This window comes from Anas acuta, chromosome 1 (assembly GCF_963932015.1).
Source record: "Anas acuta chromosome 1, bAnaAcu1.1, whole genome shotgun sequence".
NCBI lineage: Eukaryota > Metazoa > Chordata > Aves > Anseriformes > Anatidae > Anas > Anas acuta.
Genome location: NC_088979.1, coordinates 168,120,403 through 168,140,889, shown reverse-complemented (window position 1 = coordinate 168,140,889; position 20,487 = coordinate 168,120,403). Strand labels below are relative to the sequence as shown.

General features: G+C 46.1%; 1 long non-coding RNA gene across 2 annotated transcripts; it reads left to right on the top strand.

Moving 5' to 3' along the window:
* The first annotated feature begins 882 nt into the window (after positions 1–882).
* LOC137849538 (uncharacterized) lies at positions 883–18,163 on the top strand. 2 transcript variants are annotated; one of them, XR_011091937.1, is made up of 4 exons: positions 883–1,213; positions 15,953–16,229; positions 17,052–17,253; positions 17,816–18,163. It is a non-coding gene; the product is annotated as an uncharacterized lncRNA (long non-coding RNA). The 2 variants fall into 2 exon arrangements; XR_011091936.1 differs by lacking the exon at positions 15,953–16,229 and having other exon boundaries at positions 895–1,213.
* The last annotated feature ends 2,324 nt before the right edge of the window (positions 18,164–20,487 follow it).

The window sequence follows — 20,487 nt, the reverse complement described above, 5'->3', positions numbered from 1 at the left end:
ACTTGGTCAGAGCTACCCAGCAACGCTGCAAGAAAGCCAAAATGCTTTGCAGAGATGTGTCGGTGAATCTCTGCCGAAACGTGGCCAGAAACCCCGCTGGCTTCCTGCCAGACTGCCTCAAACCTCCTGGGTTTTGAAAGAAAGAGGAAATAAAATTGAATTTAAAAAATATATATATATTTGAGAAAACATTTTTGTAAATCTAATGAAGCACTTCGGTGCGTACATTGGTTGGCTGATGCAGCCACAAACACACCTGGGGTGTGCTGACACCAGGATGTCCATGAGGGTTGCTCAAACTGCCTGATGCCCAAGCCTTCACCCTTCCCCTTCCTTACAAGCTTTCTGGAGGGTGACAAAGATCGAAATTGAAACTTCCCTGTGCACCTTCCCCAGTTCTTTCACTTGCTGAGAGTGAGTTGCTATTCTTTCTTTTTGAAAAAGCTTTTGTTCTGCATTGTACATAGGTGGGTCACCTCATTCATTCTCTGCACTAAACCATATTTACTGCATTCTGCTGTGTTACAATGGACTGTACCCTCCCATTCCTCATCTTTATAACAACAATAAACCCTTAAAATTAAAGCCATTACAATTTAGATAGAAAAATGTAATAAACACTGAAAGAGAGTCTAAAAGGTCACAGGTTTTTTTAACTAAATATTAAAATTCTTGCATGATCGTGGTGAATTCTGATGAAAAATCTTTATCAAAACTGGGTCTTATTTTTTAGTAAGAGAACACATGAGGTTCGGTAGTGAAGGTCTTGATGTGTATATGCATGAGCATACACACATACACCGATGGCATGTGGCAGCCTTGGCTGTGACTCTAAATTCTGAATTTCACAGACATTGGTTAAAGGGAATATAAATTCTTAATGTGGCTTAGATCAAGGTGGCAAGATGATGTAAAAAGTGAGGGAATTTTTTCCTTAACCTAAGTCTCCTTACTAGAATTAATCTACTTGCAATATTTTCACTTAGAGGTACTTAGCTGAAGCTGGGCAAGGTGGAGGTCTCGCGCAATGTGCAATGTGTAGCAAGTCAAATTCTCAGTCTTGTGTGTGCAACGTGCGAAAAAAAAGGAAGCAGGAAGAGGACAGCATGAACACCTTTTTCCTCTCTTGGGAGTGGAAGAGCCAGCTCGCTGCATGACCATCCTTCCTCAGATTGTTTCTTCTGGATAGTTCATGGTGACAGCAGGCTTTGAGGTGGGTGGGGAAAGCTGCCTCTGTGGGTGCTGGAAGGAATTTTGCAAACCTATAGGGGGTCAAGGGGGAGAAAGGAAGCAAAAGGGCTTGTGGGAGGAACGGAGATTTGGGTGTCTGGAATGCTCCTGGTTATGGAGTGGTGATATGACATTGCTCTGAATGATATGACATGGCAAGGGTTTAGAGAGAGAGGGCTGAAAGCATGTGTTTGATGTGGTGGAAGGTGAAACCAGTGGGGTGACTTGAAAGAGTCAGGAAGGAAGTATAGAAAAAATGATCTTAGCAGCAATATTTCTTTTATATCTATATCTATATCTATATCTTTTATATTTATATTTATGCTTATGGTGATCATGATGTCAAAGGAAAGGACAGCATTTTTCCAGAACAGTTGCCACAGAGGAGGAAAAAATAACAGTCAAGAGCATGGAAGAGGTGAAAATTTGGTGGGCTGAGGGGAGATGGTTTTGCAGTAGGACAAAGCAACAGCTGTATATTGCAGCCTGAACGCGAGTATTTGGTGGAAGGAAGAACTTGAAGATGAGACCAGGATTCAGGCCTCAAAGATGGATCACAATACTGCTCCTGCCCTGATGGGGGAAAAGCAGAGATGCTGAAGGACATGCCCACCCTGCTGAAATCCTTTGCATCTGAAAAGCTAAGAATGAAGAGCAAGCTCTGTGGAGCAGGACCTAAATTGTTGAAGCATTATATGTTTAAAAATGCCACAAAACCCAGAGCTTTTCTTTCTAAGTAGCATTTATTTATCTTCACATTCCTTTGGCTTGTGCAGCTTCTCTGCCTGGTTGCTGGCAAAGCATTTCTGCTCCTTACAGCAGCTCCCTTGCATTTCATGCAGGCCCCCTACCAAGGCACAACAGCAACAGGCTGGTTGTTTAGCATGGCTTAACAAGCTTCAGAAGCGCTGTGCCTCTTTGCTCCTCATTGATTTACACTGCCAGGGCTGTGTTGTGTTGAGGTTATATTTTGTTTATTATTTCATTGTCCATTTCTAAACAGCAACCTCAAATATTTCCCACAGAAACTGTACCTCATCTTCTTTTCTTTGCTCAGAATGGCGATTAAATAAAATACAGCTTTGGTTATCTTCCCTTTTCAATACCCTTTCTGCTCCTGCAATAGTGTAACTTGTGCCACCGTTTAGACAATATAATGAGGGTTATCATTGGAGTGATTAAATCGCTGTGTTTGAACACCCTGGTTTAGCTTATTGCCATTGGAACAAACTGTGCGGATGCTGACATTTTCACAGTGGATAATGTGAAATTGCCTGGTCCTCCTGGGTTTCTGATCTTCTAAGCCTATGAACTATGGATTATGTTCTCAGAACATGCGTTTTGTTGCAGGTGGAATAAGGACATTATTCCATCGCTCATAGGCTGAAAAGAATTTGCCCAGAAATGGGAAATGCTGCTGAAAAAGCCCTGCCTTCTCGGAGCTGAGGTTGTGATGTGGTACAACCTGAACGCGTGCTATATGGCACATGGTGTACAATACATGCCATTACCTGCACCATGTATTAAATTACGGAGCGGAAATCAGTCTCATAATCAGTCTCTCATTATGCTCCTCACTTTAGTTACATGCAGGAGGAGAGCATCTGCTTCTTCTTTTCAAGCACTTGTTTATAGAGCAAGTCTTCCTGCCAAGAATATAAGTGCAGGACTGGTTGTAGCCCTGCTGCAGGAGAAAACTGAGCTGGGAGATGCATCTGAAGTTCATGCAAGATGTGGGTTCCTCCTGGAGATGGGATGGGGGAATACAGCTCTATGGCAAGACCTTTGGGAACATTTTCCAGAAGTTCAGAGAAGCCTTCATCTGCTTTGCAGCCCTTCTTCTGCAGGGGCTTGCTGTTGTGGAGCAGCAAATGCTGGCCCCACCAACACTCCTCATCTACAGGTCTTGGCTACCTTGCTGTTTTTCCTTACCAAGAAGCCTTTCCACAGTTGTTTTCTTGCTCTTCTTCTGTCTCCTGGGACAGCCCTCTGACTTGTAGTAGTAATTTGCCAGGTCTCTGGGGTCTTGAAGTTGAAGTAGCAAAGCTAGAATTTCCTTCTCTGTACTTTCCACCTCCCCTCTCTCAGCACAGGAACCCAGAGACCTGGCAATGAGGAAGAAGCCACCCACGTCAACAGCTTCAATGTGCGCTTTCTTTCTGGGGAAGCAAGCCTGGGCAAAGACATCATGAGCTCTTCTCTTCAGAGTGCAACAATCTCATTGTTTTTTAATTCCTTGGTCAGATTTTTAAAACTGTTCAGCCTCTCCTTGGAGCATTAATAATTTTTCAGGGTTTCACTTTAAAAATAATGGAATAATGGCAAGCTAGAACATCCAAAAAACTTCTAAATTAGTGCAATCGATGCCAAGCATATCAGTGCTAAGCCAAAAATCCAGAGCCTTGGACAACAGATCATTCAGCTAGTTGATGTATATTCATTAATTGGGGTGGGAGTAGGGAGGGAGCAATGCACAAATGGAAGTGAATTCTTTTTTGGAGTTTATGTATACAAATATTAAAATGGGGCTGGTTTTGTTTCATTGTTAAATTCCAGAGTGTTTTGGTTGTGTTTTGTTTTTTCTCTCAAAAACATGTTCTTAGTCCCAGCAAACCGCTGGAGTAACAATAGCTAATTTAATTTGTCATCTTCTCCGTGCACAGTTGTGGATGGAAAGGAAAGCTCTGCTTTGGCATCAAAGACCTTCAAGACCGAGCTCGGCTAGCTGTAAGCCTTTTTAAGAATAATGCTTGGTTACTAATCTGTGTGTGAGTAAATTCAGAGCTCCTCGAAAGTTGGAAAGGTTGCGTTCATGGCTCGCAGCCTGTTCCAACCTGAGGGCTGGCTCCCTGCGTGTTGTCCTCTTCGTTGCCTAGCACTGCCTGTCTTTCACTGCGCTTCATAGCAGGCTCGCAAGGCCACGTGTAGGCTCCAAATAGCAACTTGCAGGGGAGAGTCGGTCCCAGAAGGGTTTCCCCTATTTTCTGAAAGCCACCACGGAACAGTGACACAAATCTTTTTATTTAGTGATCGCATCTCCAGCGATCTTTGAGATAAAGCCACCCAATTGAATGCCTTTCTAAATGTCGTATTACTGCTAATCCTGGGTTAAGGGATAAGGGGATAAAAAGGGAACAGCCGCCTCATTAAGAGCGTGACTGGGGGCTCATTTTGCATTTAAGCTCTTAACTTGGCTTTACCATAAATCACTGAATCCACATGAACTCAGTGAAAAGCAGGTAGCAGCGCTGCCAGACCCTGCTGGTGCATGCACAGAAGCTGGTGGCTTCTACTCTTTCGTGGTTTTTCTCTTCAGGAAAGCGTGAGAGGAGGAAATGGGAGTGATTCATGTTTCTGCCACCCTTGTTTCGGTGCTGCTGCCCATCCTCAGCCACGTGGCCGTGGGAGCAGGAGGGAAGTCCCCGTTCCTCCCCCGAGCGTGGGGAATGCTGCTGGTGTGTCCCAGCTCTTCTGAAGCGAGAGGCTGGACCTGAGCTCCTGTCACCTGCGATGTGCTTACAACAGCTTTACAAAGTGGGGCTAAGTGCCAAGCTGCTGCATTTCCTCACTGGGCTGGATCTGAGCTGATCGCTGATCACCGTGTGTGGGCTCCCCCCGGCTCCCTCCAGGCCTGGCTGCAGCTGGGTGAGCATCCAGCATCCAGCATCCAGCATCCAGCACGAGCTGCCTCGGGCCAGCCAGGAGCACCTTCCCCAGCAGCTGCAGGAGGGATGCGGGATGTGATCAGGGCTCCTCAGCTCCACTGGTTTGCAACAGAGTAGGCAGAGCAGTGCAAAAAATGAAGGGGGATGGTTTGGGTGCTGAGGGTTGGTGATGAAAGAGAAGCACAAGCACAAATTTCCTGTTGATTTTTTTTATTATTATTTTTATTTTTTGCTGCTTTGAATATTGCTGAAGCATCTTGCATGCCTGGTTGGTTTGGGGTTCCAAAGAAGGAGACATTCAGTTTCTAGAGAGCACAAGCCCAGCTGTGCTCAGGCTTTTGCAGCTGTGTGTATTGGAAAGTAAACAGAGCATCCAGCTAGAAACTGCAGCTGGCAAGAGGCTGAATGAAAGAAATGCTGAAGTGTCTATCTGGGCCTGAAAATCTGTGTCAGGGTTGAGATCACTGGAGATGTGAGTTTGGATTCCAAAGGTGGCTTCACCTGAGTTTGCTTCACTGTTTAACTACGTCCATTAGCCAAAATTACTGGGGTATGAACAGCAAGAGGTTGTTGTGTGGTATGGGGCCAGGCTGACTCGAAATGAAAAGCTGAGTGGGAGAACTGCAGATTTTCTTTCCAAGTGTTTTGTCATAAGTGGAGCCCTTTAGGGGAGGGGGAGAGGAGTGGGGAGACGACAAGCACTTGACATTTTGGGCTATTCTTTTTCAACATCCTTTAAAATATTTCTGCTAAACAAATTCCCAGAGTTGTGTCCAGATCTCCTTTCAGTTATGTTAGCACAGACTTGAAAGAAGAACAGACCAGTTCTTTCTTAATTGTTTTTTAATTGTGATCTCTTTTTAAATTGTCTTAAAAGCTGCTTTGTTTGTGGTAAAGAGAGCCACTTATTCTGTTCCCACCCAGGGAACGGCAGCACGATGCGAAAAAGCAAGAAAACAGAATATTGTATTCCAGCACAAAGTAACCATTGCTGAGGGACAGGAGCCTCTATTTTTTTCCTTGAGATGTAAAATAAAGTAAAATTAAATTAAATGGTAGTGGTGGTGTGTGAGGGGTGTTAAATTAATCCCTGGGCACTGTGGGTGCCCCAGCATTTGCCATATGGCTTTTCTGTGGTGCAGGCAGTGCCGTGGGCATGCAGTGGCAGCACAGAACCCAAGAGCATCCCCTGCCTCCCACTGCTGTGGGTGTGAGGGCAGCAGAGCTGCCCAGTGCTTCCTTGCTGTTCGTGTTTGCTTGCCCTTCTGTGGCTGGGGGTTGTTGGAAGGCACTGGGAGGTGATTGCTGTGGGCACAGCTGCTCTGCAAAGTAAGCAGGTTTCCAGACTGAGTGAAAGAAGAACTTCTTTTAATCACCATATCCAACAGTGTAGGTAAAATGGGTTAGATTTGCTAGCAATGCTTTGTGTATGGAGGGTGCCAAGTGGAGGGAACCTGTCTCCAAATGACTATATGACCTTAAGCTTTCTGCAGATGATCAGAAGCTTTTCCCTTTACCCTAATGCAAAAGTATCCCAAGAGTCAAACCATTTCAAGGACTCTTCACACAAGACTCTACATTAGTGCTCTTTCTCAACAGAGAGGAAAAACCCACTTCAAAAATCTTGGGTGTTCATATTTTCCTATAATAATATCCAAAAATGGGATTTACATTTTTTTTTCCTTTGGACCTTTCTACCACTTCTTTGGAAACTCTACCTCTACCTCTACCCCTACCCCTAACTCTACCTCTACCTCTACCTCTACTTCTACCTCTACCCCTACCTCTACCTCTACCTCTACCTCTACCTCTACCTCTACCCCTACCCCTACCCCTACCTCTACCTCTACCTCTACCTCTACCTCTACCTCTACCCCTACCCCTACCTCTACCTCTACCTCTACCTCTACTTCTACCTCTACCTCTACCTCTACCTCTACCCCTACCTCTACCCCTACTTCTACTTCTACCTCTTCCCCTACCTCTACCTCTACCCCTACCCTTACCACTACCCTCTACCTCTATCCTGACTGCTACCTCTACCTCCACCTCTACGTCTACCTCTACCTCTACCCCTACCTCTACCTCTACCTCTTCCTCTTCCTCTACCTCTACCCCTACCCCTACCCCTACCTCTACCTCTACCCCTACCTCTACCTCTACCTCTACCTCTACCTCTACCTCTACCTCTACCTCTACCTCTACCTCTACCTCTACCCCTACCCCTACCTCTACCTCTACTTCTACCTCTACCTCTACCTCTACCCCTACCTCTACCCCTACTTCTACTTCTACCTCTTCCCCTACCTCTACCTCTACCCCTACCCGTACCACTACCCTCTACCTCTATCCTGACTACTACCTCTACCTCCACCCCTACCTCTACCTCTACCTCTACCTCTACCTCTACCTCTACCTCTACCTCTACCTCTACCTCTACCTCTACCTCTACCTCTACCTCTACCACTACCTCTACGCTACCCCTACCCCTACCTCTACCTCTACCTCTTCCTCTTCCTCTACCTCTACCTCTACCTCTTCCTCTTCCTCTACCTCTACCTCTACCTCTTCCTCTTCCTCTACCTCTACCCCTACCCCTAACTCTACCTCTACCTCTACCTCTACCTCTACCTCTACCTCTACTTCTACCTCTACCCCTACCTCTACTTCTACCTCTACCCCTACCCCTACCTCTACCTCTACCTCTACCTCTACCTCTACCTCTACCCCTACCCCTACCTCTACCTCTACTTCTACCTCTACCTCTACCTCTACCCCTACCTCTACCCCTACTTCTACTTCTACCTCTTCCCCTACCTCTACCTCTACCCCTACCCGTACCACTACCCTCTACCTCTATCCTGACTACTACCTCTACCCCTACCCCTACCTCTACCTCTACCTCTACCTCTACCTCTACCTCTACCTCTACCTCTACCTCTTCCTCTTCCTCTACCTCTACCTCTACCTCTACCCCTACCTCTACCCCTACTTCTACTTCTACCTCTTCCCCTACCTCTACCTCTACCCCTACCCGTACCACTACCCTCTACCTCTATCCTGACTACTACCTCTACCCCTACCCCTACCTCTACCTCTACCTCTACCTCTACCTCTACCTCTACCTCTTCCTCTTCCTCTACCTCTACCTCTACCTCTTCCTCTTCCTCTACCCCTACCCCTACCCCTACCCCTACCTCTACCCCTACCTCTACCTCTACCTCTACCTCTACCTCTACCTCTACCTCTACCTCTACCTCTACCTCTACCTCTACCTCTACCTCTTCCTCTATCTCTACCTCTACCTCTACCCCTGCCCCTACCTCTACCTCTACCTCCACCCCTACCTCTACCTCTACCTCCACCCCTACCTCTACCTCTACCTCTACCTCTACCTCTACCTCTACCTCTACCTCTACCTCTACCTCTACCTCTACCTCTACCCCTACCTCTACTTCTACCTCTACCTCTACCTCTACCTCTACCTCTACCTCTACCTCTACCTCTACCTCTACCTCTACTTCTACCTCTACCCCTACCTCTACTTCTACCTCTACCCCTACCCCTACCTCTACCTCTACCTCTACCTCTACCTCTACCCCTACCCCTACCTCTACCTCTACTTCTACCTCTACCTCTACCTCTACCCCTACCTCTACCCCTACTTCTACTTCTACCTCTTCCCCTACCTCTACCTCTACCCCTACCCGTACCACTACCCTCTACTTCTATCCTGACTACTACCTCTACCTCCACCCCTACCTCTACCTCTACCTCTACCTCTACCTCTACCTCTACCTCTACCTCTACCTCTACCACTACCTCTACCTCTACCTCTACGCTACCCCTACCCCTACCCCTACCTCTACCTCTACCTCTACCTCTACCTCTACCTCTACCTCTACCTCTACCTCTACCCCTACCTCTACCTCTACCTCTACCTCTACCTTTACTTCTACCTCTACCCCTACCTCTACTTCTACCTCTACCCCTACCCCTACCTCTACCTCTACCTCTACCTCTACCCCTACCCCTACCTCTACCTCTACTTCTACCTCTACCTCTACCTCTACCTCTACCCCTACCTCTACCCCTACTTCTACTTCTACCTCTTCCCCTACCTCTACCTCTACCCCTACCCGTACCACTACCCTCTACCTCTATCCTGACTACTACCTCTACCTCCACCCCTACCTCTACCTCTACCTCTACCTCTACCTCTACCTCTACCACTACCTCTACCTCTACCTCTACCTCTACCTCTACCTCTACCTCTACCTCTACCTCTACCTCTTCCTCTTCCTCTACCTCTACCTCTACCTCTTCCTCTTCCTCTACCCCTACCCCTACCCCTACCCCTACCTCTACCCCTACCTCTACCTCTACCTCTACCTCTACCTCTACCTCTACCTCTACCTCTACCTCTACCTCTACCTCTACCTCTACCTCTACCTCTACCTCTACCTCTACCTCTACCACTACCTCTACCTCTACCTCTACGCTACCCCTACCCCTACCCCTACCTCTACCTCTACCTCTACCTCTACCTCTACCTCTACCTCTACCTCTACCTCTACCTCTACCCCTACCTCTACTTCTACCTCTACCTCTACCTCTACCTCTACCTCTACCTCTACCTCTACTTCTACCTCTACCCCTACCTCTACTTCTACCTCTACCCCTACCCCTACCTCTACCTCTACCTCTACCTCTACCTCTACCCCTACCCGTACCACTACCCTCTACCTCTATCCTGACTACTACCTCTACCTCCACCCCTACCTCTACCTCTACCTCTACCTCTACCTCTACCTCTACCTCTACCTCTACCTCTACCTCTACCTCTACCTCTACCTCTACCTCTACCTCTACCTCTACCTCTACCTCTACCTCTACCCCTACCTCTACCTCTACCTCTACCTCTACCCCTACCCCTACCCCTACCTCTACCTCTACCTCTACCTCTACCTCTACCTCTACCTCTATTTCTACCTCTACCTCTACCCCTACCTCTACCCCTACTTCTACTTCTACCTCTTCCCCTACCTCTACCTCTAACCCTACCCGTACCACTACCCTCTACCTCTATCCTGACTACTACCTCTACCTCCACCCCTACCTCCACCCCTACCTCTACCTCTACCTCTACCTCTACCTCTACCTCTACCTCTACCTCTACCTCTACCTCTACCTCTACCTCTACCTCTACCTCTACCTCTACCCCTACCTCTACCTCTACCTCTACCCCTACCCCTACCCCTACCTCTACCTCTACCTCTACCTCTACCTCTACCTCTACCTCTACCTCTACCTCTACCTCTACCTCTACCTCTACTTCTACCTCTACCTCTACCCCTACCTCTACCCCTACTTCTACTTCTACCTCTTCCCCTACCTCTACCTCTAACCCTACCCGTACCACTACCCTCTACCTCTATCCTGACTACTACCTCTACCTCCACCCCTACCTCTACCTCTACCTCTACTTCTACCTCTACCTCTACCTCTACCTCTACCTCTACCTCTACCTCTACCTCTACCTCTACCTCTACCTCTACCTCTACCTCTATCTCTACGCTACCCCTACCCCTACCTCTACCTCTACCTCTTCCTCTTCCTCTACCTCTACCTCTACCTCTACCTCTACCTCTACCTCTACCTCTACCTCTACCTCTACCTCTACCTCTACCCCTACCCCTACCCCTACCTCTACCTCTACCCCTACCTCTACTTCTACCTCTACCTCTACCTCTACCTCTACCTCTACCTCTACCTCTACCTCTACCTCTACCTCTACCTCTACCTCTACCTCTACTTCTACCTCTACCTCTACCTCTACCTCTACCTCTACCTCTACCTCTACCTCTACCTCTACCTCTACCTCTACCTCTACCTCTACCTCTACCTCTACCTCTACTTCTACCTTCTACCTCTACCTTCTACCTCTTTGGAACCTACTACTTCTTTGGAAACAAAGAAGTGATGACTTCAGAGCAGGGTGATTGGTGCTTGCTTATCTCAGACCTCAGGAACTTTTATCAGCAGATGAATGCTAACTAACAAATCTGCAAGCGGATTTTTCCCACTAAGGAACCAACCCCTTGCGGACATGTGAGTCTGTATTCTCCTTGCACAAGGACCTGCATGCTGCTGTGTCTTGAAGGGACTCAGATATGCTTAAGGTCTATGAATGATGGTTGGTGGGGACCAATTAAAGGTATTGACCTAATGACTGCCATGTGGGCTGTGCAACACTCTCTAGAGGGTGTTTGAGTACTGCTATCCTTTACCATCTGTATCTATTTTTGTGTTGAAGTCATATTTACTGTTATCCCTCTCCTCAGTCAGTTGATACACTTTCACCTTCAGATCATCTTCGCCTGACTAAAATATAATATTAACCTGCTAGACCAGTAGTCTCTTTTTCCAGCTCCATTTTGACCCAGTTCATGCTTAGCTAGTTCTTAATCTAAGGTTTATTCTGCTACCATCTAGAAATTGCCTCCTGTCTGCAATACAGTTTTTCTAATATGCCTGTCACTTCCTGGGCCAGTGTTCAACAAATTACTCAATTTTTGTTCTTGTAGATAGTGGATATAGTGCCAATTTAAGTTTCTTTTGCCCATTTTTTGTGTGAAATGGACAGCTTGTGTAGTCTGTGGAAAACAATTTTAATAGGCTTGTGCCACACTCTGAAAAACATTCGAGAATGTGCTTTTAAAACTGAACCAAATACAGCCAAAATTTGTGGTTAAAGTAATAATTTACATTTCCTGTCATGTAATTACTCTGATTCATCTCTTGCAACACAGATTAAAAGTAGTGTTCTGGTCCTTAAGCCTATTTTTTTTTTTGGCGGGGGGGGGAGGATTTTTGCATACAGAACGAGGGAACAATTATTGCCTCCAATAAATGCCATGTCTGCAGTTTGGTACAGAAGGGCACGATATTCATAGGAGTTCTCTAAAGAGCAGAATAAAATAGGCAAAAATCTCATATTGCTTTATTTTTCTTTCAGTTTCATCATTGGTATTTATATGAATGCCTTAAGCTTATCTCAAATTCTCTTTTATTAAAGCCACTTTTGAGCTCACCCTAATAAATATCAGCTGTTTTGTTTACTTCCCTTTTGAAACAAAAGTTAGCTATGGTGGGCAGGAAGTTATATTACTTCTAAAGTATGTGAGCACAAGAAAAAGGTAAGTTATTTTTTCTGTCTCTACAGCCATGCAAAGGTTTATTGTTGAATGGGGTTTAAATTACACACACAAAATGAAAATTCAATTACACACACAAAAAGCTTGCAATGAGTGAGAAACAAACAGTTGCCCTTGGGAGTTTCTCTGTTGAAACGATCCTTCCAGCCAGTCCTAGCTCTTTATTTCTCTGTCGCAGTGTTGCTGGTGCAGTAAAGCAATGCTCTTTAGACCACAGGAGGTTTATTCAAGGGCAGGGTTATTTTCTGGTATGAGTCCACAGAGTCACATTTCTGGGTTTTCCCCAGCACTCCTGAGGACAGGAGGGTTTCCTTGCTTCCTAACAGTGCCAGTAGGAGCAATCAATGCACCTTGCTTCCCAGACTGTTAGCATGTACCAAACAGGGAGTGTTTTATTGCCCCAGATAGATGCTGAGACCAGGCTAGCCTGTTCTCTCACTCTCTCAGCCCTTATTCATGTAGTAACTGCCTTCGAGAACTCCTTGCATAAGGCTTTGCATGAGTTTGATATTGACTTTGACCAGCAGCACTTAGTCTTTCAAAGGAAATCGGAGGGCACTTGCGTCACTCCTGATGCTGGGCTGTGAGGACAGATGCCTGTCCTGCTGCCCAGGTGTCGTGGCTGGGACAAGCACTGCGGCTCCGTGCCAGGCCCATCCCAGGTGGACTCCCCAGACAGCCTTGAGCTCTGCTTTGATATGTGGGTTACAAAGAGCACATTAAGACTGCTGAGAGGACAGCATTGTTTGCTCTTGGGTCTGAGGCAAGCTTGTTAATGCTGTAAGTACACATGTAAGGTAGCAAGGCATAGCTTTTCATTGGGATGAAATTTAAGTCATGTATGGATGCAAATCCAAACCTTTCCAGCAAACAAAGTTGTCATTTTTGATGGCAAAGGTGATTGACATGACTGAATTAGGGAAGTGATTTTAAATAATCTCTCCTATCTACAAACAAAAAGAAAGTATTGTTCTCTCAGCTTTTTGTACAAACAGCAGTGTGGCATATCGGCTGTACATACAACTCCTGCTCCTTTCCCTTCTGGTCCCACATCACCCACACAGAGCTGTAAAGCTGGTGCTCCAGGAGAGCATATTGGTCTGAAATTTCAGGCTCTGGATATGCATAGAAGCCAAACTGAGAGAAAGACCAATCTCATCTGCTGCTTTTTGCCCCAGACTAGAGTTACAGAATCTCTCCTGGCTGGAAGGGCCCTGGGGAATACACCTCACCCAACCAGCCATTGACTGGCTCCACCGCCAGCATGCTTTGAGCGGATGGTGCTTGTGGATGTGGGGGAAGGGGACCTGCACCACTGAATAATTCATATCTTAGAGTATGGACTAGAACCCAGAGGGTGAAAGTCCAGGGAAGTCGGGTTAGTGATTTCCTGGTCACCACAGGTGGTTTTTCCATGACGAAAATGAAGCGTATTGGCAAGCACGAAAGGAAAATGCACACTGCTTAATGCCATGCTTCACTACACTGTAACGAGAACTCGTTTACGAGGTGTCCCTGAAACCTCTCCCACAAACACCAAGTTGCTCTAAAGCAAGTGCAAACAGAAAAAGCAGCCTGGTGATTGTAGGTTTTTACTAACGATAACATATGAAGGAGAGAACTGCTTCAGCTTGTCACTATCCTTTGAGATGGGACAGAAACAAAGAAAGACCAAATGGATCTGTTTAGGCTGCCATTTCTGTTGAGCTAATTGGAAGTTGGCAGAGCAACTTCTGCAAGATTGTTGAACAGTTGTAACAGAGCAGGGATATAGCACTGAATGCATGCACACGTGCTCAGGTCTCTTCCCCACACCGTATACTTCATGTGCAACTCTTTGAGCTACTCTGCCCGTGTCCCTGAAGCTGAAAGTGATCAGCTATCAGATTATGTGCCTGCCAGCCCGCTGTCCCCCAGCTGAGCCCTTTCAGCAGATTCATTGGATTTCTCTTCAGTTGTGAATCCCTGAAGTGAGACTGCCAGTTGCTGGCTGTGAGTGTATGCAACGACTTATCCCTAAGATGGAAACAAGGCAAACTGGCACCTTTTTTCCAGTAGGATTATCAACCCTCATCAGTCACATGTCATACTTGCAAACTAAATTAACAGTTTTCCATGTCAACTGACTGTTTGTTGCCCAAGCTCAGCTGTGATTGCAGAGAAACAATGCAAATGTTTGCACACACAAACACCAGGCACCTAGGCAACAAAATAGGGGAACCTGACCTACTTGTGCAGGATGTGAAACCAGCTGTTGCAGGCAGGACAGAGACATGGTCGAGCAGCAAAAGACAGTAGAAGACAAATGTTAAAGGGTAGGCATTGCTGAGAAACAAAGGTATAAGGGCAGAAGTAGAGGCTGTCAGTGAATATCAGTCATATAAATTATTAAGGGATGCTGTAGCTAACAGAAAGTTGATTTGGGTCCAAATCTTTTGGGGGAAGTAAGTAAAACCCCCCTTGAGGCATTGCTGAGAACTTGCTTTCCTCTCACACCACTAAACCTGGAGGTTTTCCAGCACTGGGACAGCAGGAATTTAGGAGGCCTGTTTAAAACGTAATTCATCCAGTGAAGCTGAATGTATCGTGTGCTTCCACTGGGCTATTTCCTGTTTGGAAGACTGAGAGCAAAGGTCCCTGATAAGAAATATCTAAACAGGCTGACACAGAGCCTTTGGACTGTTCTTCAGGAAGTTTTGAGCATGGACCCTGGTTTTCCATTGATATTTTTTTTTGAATGATGTCCAGATAGTAGTGGATGATTTTAAGGACTGGAGTCCTAGAAATGAGATGAAATTCCATACCACAGGAACTCAAAAACAAAATCTTCCACTGCAAATTGGGAGTTTGTGAGTTGGAAACAAGTGACTTGGAAGGGAAGGGATGGCTGAGGATGTTGTAGAATGGCTGTTGCAGAATGGCTGTGAATATGGCCGTTCTGCAAGTGTGATGCTAGGATGCAGACAGAGGTGAAGAGTGAAGCAGGGATTTCCATCAGAGACTGGAAGGAACTGGAGCCACAGCCACAGTGGTTTCCCCTGGGGCAGGGAGCATATCTGGTTGGTAAGGAAGGAGGAGCACAGGCATCTCCAGCTGCAGGAGCAGGCAGTGGAGATGGTCAGGATAACTGGAAACCTTTCCTGTTAGGGAAACCTGGATTCTGGATTTCAGAAGCTGACAAAACAAATGCAATGAAAGAGGAGGGCTTCTCTGTATAAAATATATCCATGAGGTAAATTTGAGGAGGGATTCATGTTGGTACCACATGACTCGTGTTCACTGACTATGAATACATGTGGCTGGAAAGTGAAAAACTGACCATTTCCATTAAAAGAAGCAAGCTCTGGGAGTGCCTCCTGTTGTTAACTGCTTCACTCCTTTTCCATCTTCTCAGATGAGGGATGTCACAACCCTGGGGACACGTGAGCTCCCAGAGCTGTACCAGGGGCTGGGAGACAGGGTCAGTGTAGTAAAGCTTCCTAAACCACCATTCCCTCTCCATTTTCCTGCCTTCCTGCCTCATAAATCTACACCTGAATTCATGTTACTGGATTGCTCCTTGTCTTTCTCTCCTCAGACTGAGCAGCCTTTCATTACAGTCTTCAAGTTATAAATAATGCATCACGAAGCTTTGCCCTTTGTTCACAAATGTTGGAGCTGGCTGGAAGCATCTGCATTTCTTGTAGTCAGAGTAATTGCCCAGTTTATTAAAAAATGTACCCAACCTTGATATTTCGGGAACACAAATCTTGGGAGGCTGCCCCAGAGAGAATGAGAAGCCAGGTCTGCGGAATCAAAATGTTGTTTTCCTTCTGAGGACTGTGAAGCTTCCTTTTACAGGAGGCCCCTAGTGCACGCATCCCTGTGGTCCTGCAAGCACCCTCCCTTCTCCATGCCACTGCCAGCACCACTGCAGGTTCTCAGCACGCCAGCTCAGCCACACCTCTTGTCCCAAAAACGAGGGTCCTGCAAGAGTTGCTGCAAGAAGAGCTTGATCATCTCCTTGGGAAGTGCCATGGCCTTCCTTGTGCTCCACAGTCCTCTACAAAGGACAGACCTGATCTGACAGGGGTCAGGAGAATCCAACCCCACAGACGGGCTGAGGATTTTTATTCTGGTATTTATATGCTTTTTTACAGCTGTAAAAGTCTCAGTTCATCTGAATGGAGTAGAACGGACAGTTGGCAATTAGAAATTTCCCAAGCTTGGAAGGTTTCTAGAATAACTGAAGACTAAGGCATCATAAACGCATATCTTTGAGAGTTTGAAAATGGTTAAATTCTTCCCACCTGGCACCAGAGAGATGGCATTATATCTAAAATGGCTTATTTGCCTGAACACCCTCTGGAAGTCCTTATGATGCATAATAGTTACCTATTAGACTCCACATCCATTTGGTAGGACCACTTCATACATTTGAGGTTGGCCAAGGAGTGCTTTCTGTGTCACTGTGTAAGAAAGTCCATGCAAATCCCTTTCCTGATTTAGATTATATTGCTCTGATTGAAAGTTCATGAATTACAAGAAAAATGGGCCAAATACATCATTTATCTAATATTAGAGAACATAAAACTGCTAGGATGCAAGCCAGGAGGCCTGTGAGAACCAAGGAGCACTGTATGTTACAGAGAATAATAGTGTGCCTGTGTTAAGTGTCTGTGTGATGCAGGGTAAATGAGAGGTTTTAAAATGTCTTAGTATAGATTGAATTGAGATGAATCACCTTAATTTCAAGGACAGCCTGTCTCTGGCATGGAAAAAGCCAGCCAGTACATCCAAATGCAAGAATGGGGGAGTTTGTGTATTCAGGTCTTCACTCCACCAGGGGCTCTCGACACAGGATGCCTTTTATGCCTCAGAGGTTAGGGTGAAGTGGAATTAAAAGTCAGAATGTTCAGCAGCTTCATGAAAGGAGACTCAGTGCTCATCTTTCTTGCAGTGTCCCCACGAGGAGCTGCTGCACTGAGCCTTCATCTAGCGGGCTCAAGTGTTTGGGAAGGTGTTTAGCTTGTGCCAGGGGAGGCATTCAGCTTGTGCCAAGCTGTGCGTTTGTGTGGCCGCGCTGGATCTACTACCAGGATCTGCTTTGTGCTGGTGAAACATGCAGCCCTGGAGATGTGGGGGGAACTGAAGCCTTTGAGGTGAGTGCATTTTCCTTGTGAGAAGAAACTGAGAACACCATGGTCTGCTGTGGGTGGCAACTGTAATGCTGAAAATATTTGCAGAAGTATGGTTAAACAAGCACTATTTAGGCCTCTGCTCAATATGTCTTGATCACCCACTAGGTACTGCTTCACTGCCATCCTTTCTGCTCGAGAGAGGCCATGAAGCCACAGCAGCAGTGCTCCAGGCTTGGCTGCTTCTTCTGTCCTCCCCTGATCACACTTAGGGCATGGAGGCATCAGTGCTCTTTGAGCAAGACTTCTTGCCACAAATGATGGATTAAGTCAAAATGGCAAAGCTGACTACGTCCTCTGCCAACAACTTTGCATGAAGCTGATCAGAGTCCCAGTGCCTCCCCTGACAGAATTTGGCAAGATCTGATCATTAACTCAGTTTTTCCCTTGTCAGTAAGCTCAGAGGTGCGTCCCACCAGACTCGCTCTGTCACAGCTCCTGATGAGCACTTGCGTGGCAGCTGTGCCTTGGCTGCTGTGCCATCAGTATGCTGGTGACATTCTGCTCTCTGTCTTTTTTTCATCAGATCCAGATGGTATAATTTCCTTGCTTTCCCTGAACCTGGCCAAGACCAAGGGCTGGATGAGAATCAGCTGGAAGGCAACCTGGCAAGAGGGGTGCAAGGGTGCAAGGTGCGAGGAGATGGGCAAGAGGATCCACTGCCATGGCCTGACTGCGCCCACCTTTGCCAATGAGTTTGGCAGTTTTTGAGTATTTCCAGAATCTGCTGGCTCTCAGATTCCCACATGATGAACTTTCCAGCCACTGTCTTTCAACACACTACCTCAGGCAACAGGCTGAATCCTGATTTTTCTCAGTTTCACCTTTTGGTTGGCCTATTGCAAGGTGCTGCCTTAGCAGCTGCCTGGGACAAGACTGGTGAGGTTTCTTCTAGGAGAGAACCTGGGGACTGCCTGGCCACACAAAAGGCATGGCCAATACCTCACATATCTATCTGCTTCTGGGATCTCCTCTGCCCAATCTACCTCATCACCCTCGCTGTGGTATTTGGGCAGCTCCCAATAGCAAACGTAAGCACTCACTGGCATAAGTCTGGGACCTGGAAAGAAACAGAGCAGGCTGACATTTAAATCAGTCTTTCCTGTAAAAAGCCTGGATTTGGCAACTCCATCTTATTTTGTCTTCATTTATTTATTTATTTTTTTTTCTTGTTTTAATTGCCTGACTTTTCTTCTGGGGAAGCAAGGTTGATAAGAGATGCTTGAAAAGCTCAGAGTTTTTGCTTAAACATCCTCAAAAGTAGATTGAACTGAATTTTCATATTTATGGAGATTTTATCTAAAGAAAAAAAAATATTTGAAATCCAACAAACTCTTGCCTTTGACAGAGATACATGCAGTTTATGTAGCTCTATCAAGTTGGTCTTTTCTGACCTGCTAGCAGTCCTGAGTACACAGGCATTCAAATGAAGCAGAGCTGACTGGTGTGCAGCACAAGGAATGAAAGCTGCTAAGAAGGTAATCAACAGAAAGATCCTGTGTGAGGAGATATTCATGCTTCCTACCTTAGGCACTCTGAAATGTCTACATGCATACCTAAAGTAGCCTGAAGCAGATGGCGTGATTATTTTCCATCAGTGAGCATTTCCAAGAGCCACAGGTACAGCATTTTATATCAGAGTGATGCCTCCAATCTGTACCTTTTTCCTAGTGGCCCGCTTCAGTTTACCTTCTGAAGGCAGGTGTTTTAGATCACACTTCTGATTTATTATTGATGAACATTAGCTGGTAAGCTGGCTCAATGTGTAAAGAGGAGTTTGCTGCAGTGGGGCTTAACAAGGCAGTGTAGGGCAATCAGTTTATTCAGTTTATAGTGATGGAAACACAGACAGTCACTACTGGCTTATTCTGACTATAAATAACATGTATTTGTCACTTGCAGTACTGAGGCAACCTGAGCAACAGGAAACCTGTGTTTATCGGCAGTTTTAGCTTCCTTCATGCATCACTGATAGTGGAAATGAAACACAGTAAAAAAGGGATGAAAACTCTGCCATCAGCTTCGGCAGAGCTCTAACACACTGCAAGATGTTCCTGTGGGATGTTCCCATCTGCCTTTACCTACCAGAGCTACAGAAACTTATCCACCGACAACAGCCACAGAGATAGAAATGTTTTCAAGATGTAAATGCTTTCCTGAGTATGAGATCCTACTATAGATGTCCCTTATCCAAAGATGCAGCATTTGGGATGGTTGGTCTCCTACCTTGCGATCTGAATAAATTACTTCAGCTTTCTGTGCATTGTTTCCTATCTCCCCACACCAATATAAAGGAGCAAATGGATGCAATGTGCTATAAATTATACATTTCTACACAGTAAATTTTATGCCAAGCAAGTTCCTCCTTCTCTTACCCATTTTCATATTGGTAACAGTTTACACCTTTCTACTGCTTTAAATATTCATTCTCCATGCTTTTTCCATCATGAGTTCTGTTTAGGCTGGCCTTTGTGCATTACAGACTTATAAAATATATTTCCCTATAAACCTTCAAAGAGCTGGAAGTGTGTAAATGAGTGCTTCTGCATGCCCAGAGGGTGCTTTTAGGGTTTGAGTAACCACTGCCCGGGGGCTGAAAATCCCAACCAGTGTATTCTAATTCACAGACTGCAGGGCTCCCTGGTGCCTGCAGGTTGCTGTCAAAGGGAGCAGAGATCTTTAATGGGCTGGAGATGGTTGGTGCTTTGGAGAGTGGGCTTTGGAGCCAGAAAATGCTCTCTGAGAGGCAGAGGGGCAGCAGAAGGCCTGTGCCACAGTCATAGCTTTTTTCAAGCAAACCTGCTGACCCTCTGCACAGAGGCCAGTTTCCTCCCTGTAGCTCTGTTGATGGAGTTTCACGATTTGTGGCTTTGGGGACTCCTGCTAAACTAATACAGTCATGCAGGAAAGATTTTAAAATTAGTAATAAAAACTTTGGCAAATAGTTGTAGATGAAATCAGCTATTGCTGCTCTCTGAAATAATCTCCCAGGCTCTATCTGCATGGCCTCCACAGCTCAGTGCCCTGCAGAGATGTGCAAGCCAGCACTGCATACATGGTTTGTCCTGCTAGTAAAACTAGGATGGGGAGGGTGACTACAATGATCCCCATGCTGCTTTACATTTCCATTTATGAGCCTATAACATATTCACAGCACACGCTGCCAGCATTTTGTCCCTCCTTGCCCTAAACCAGATG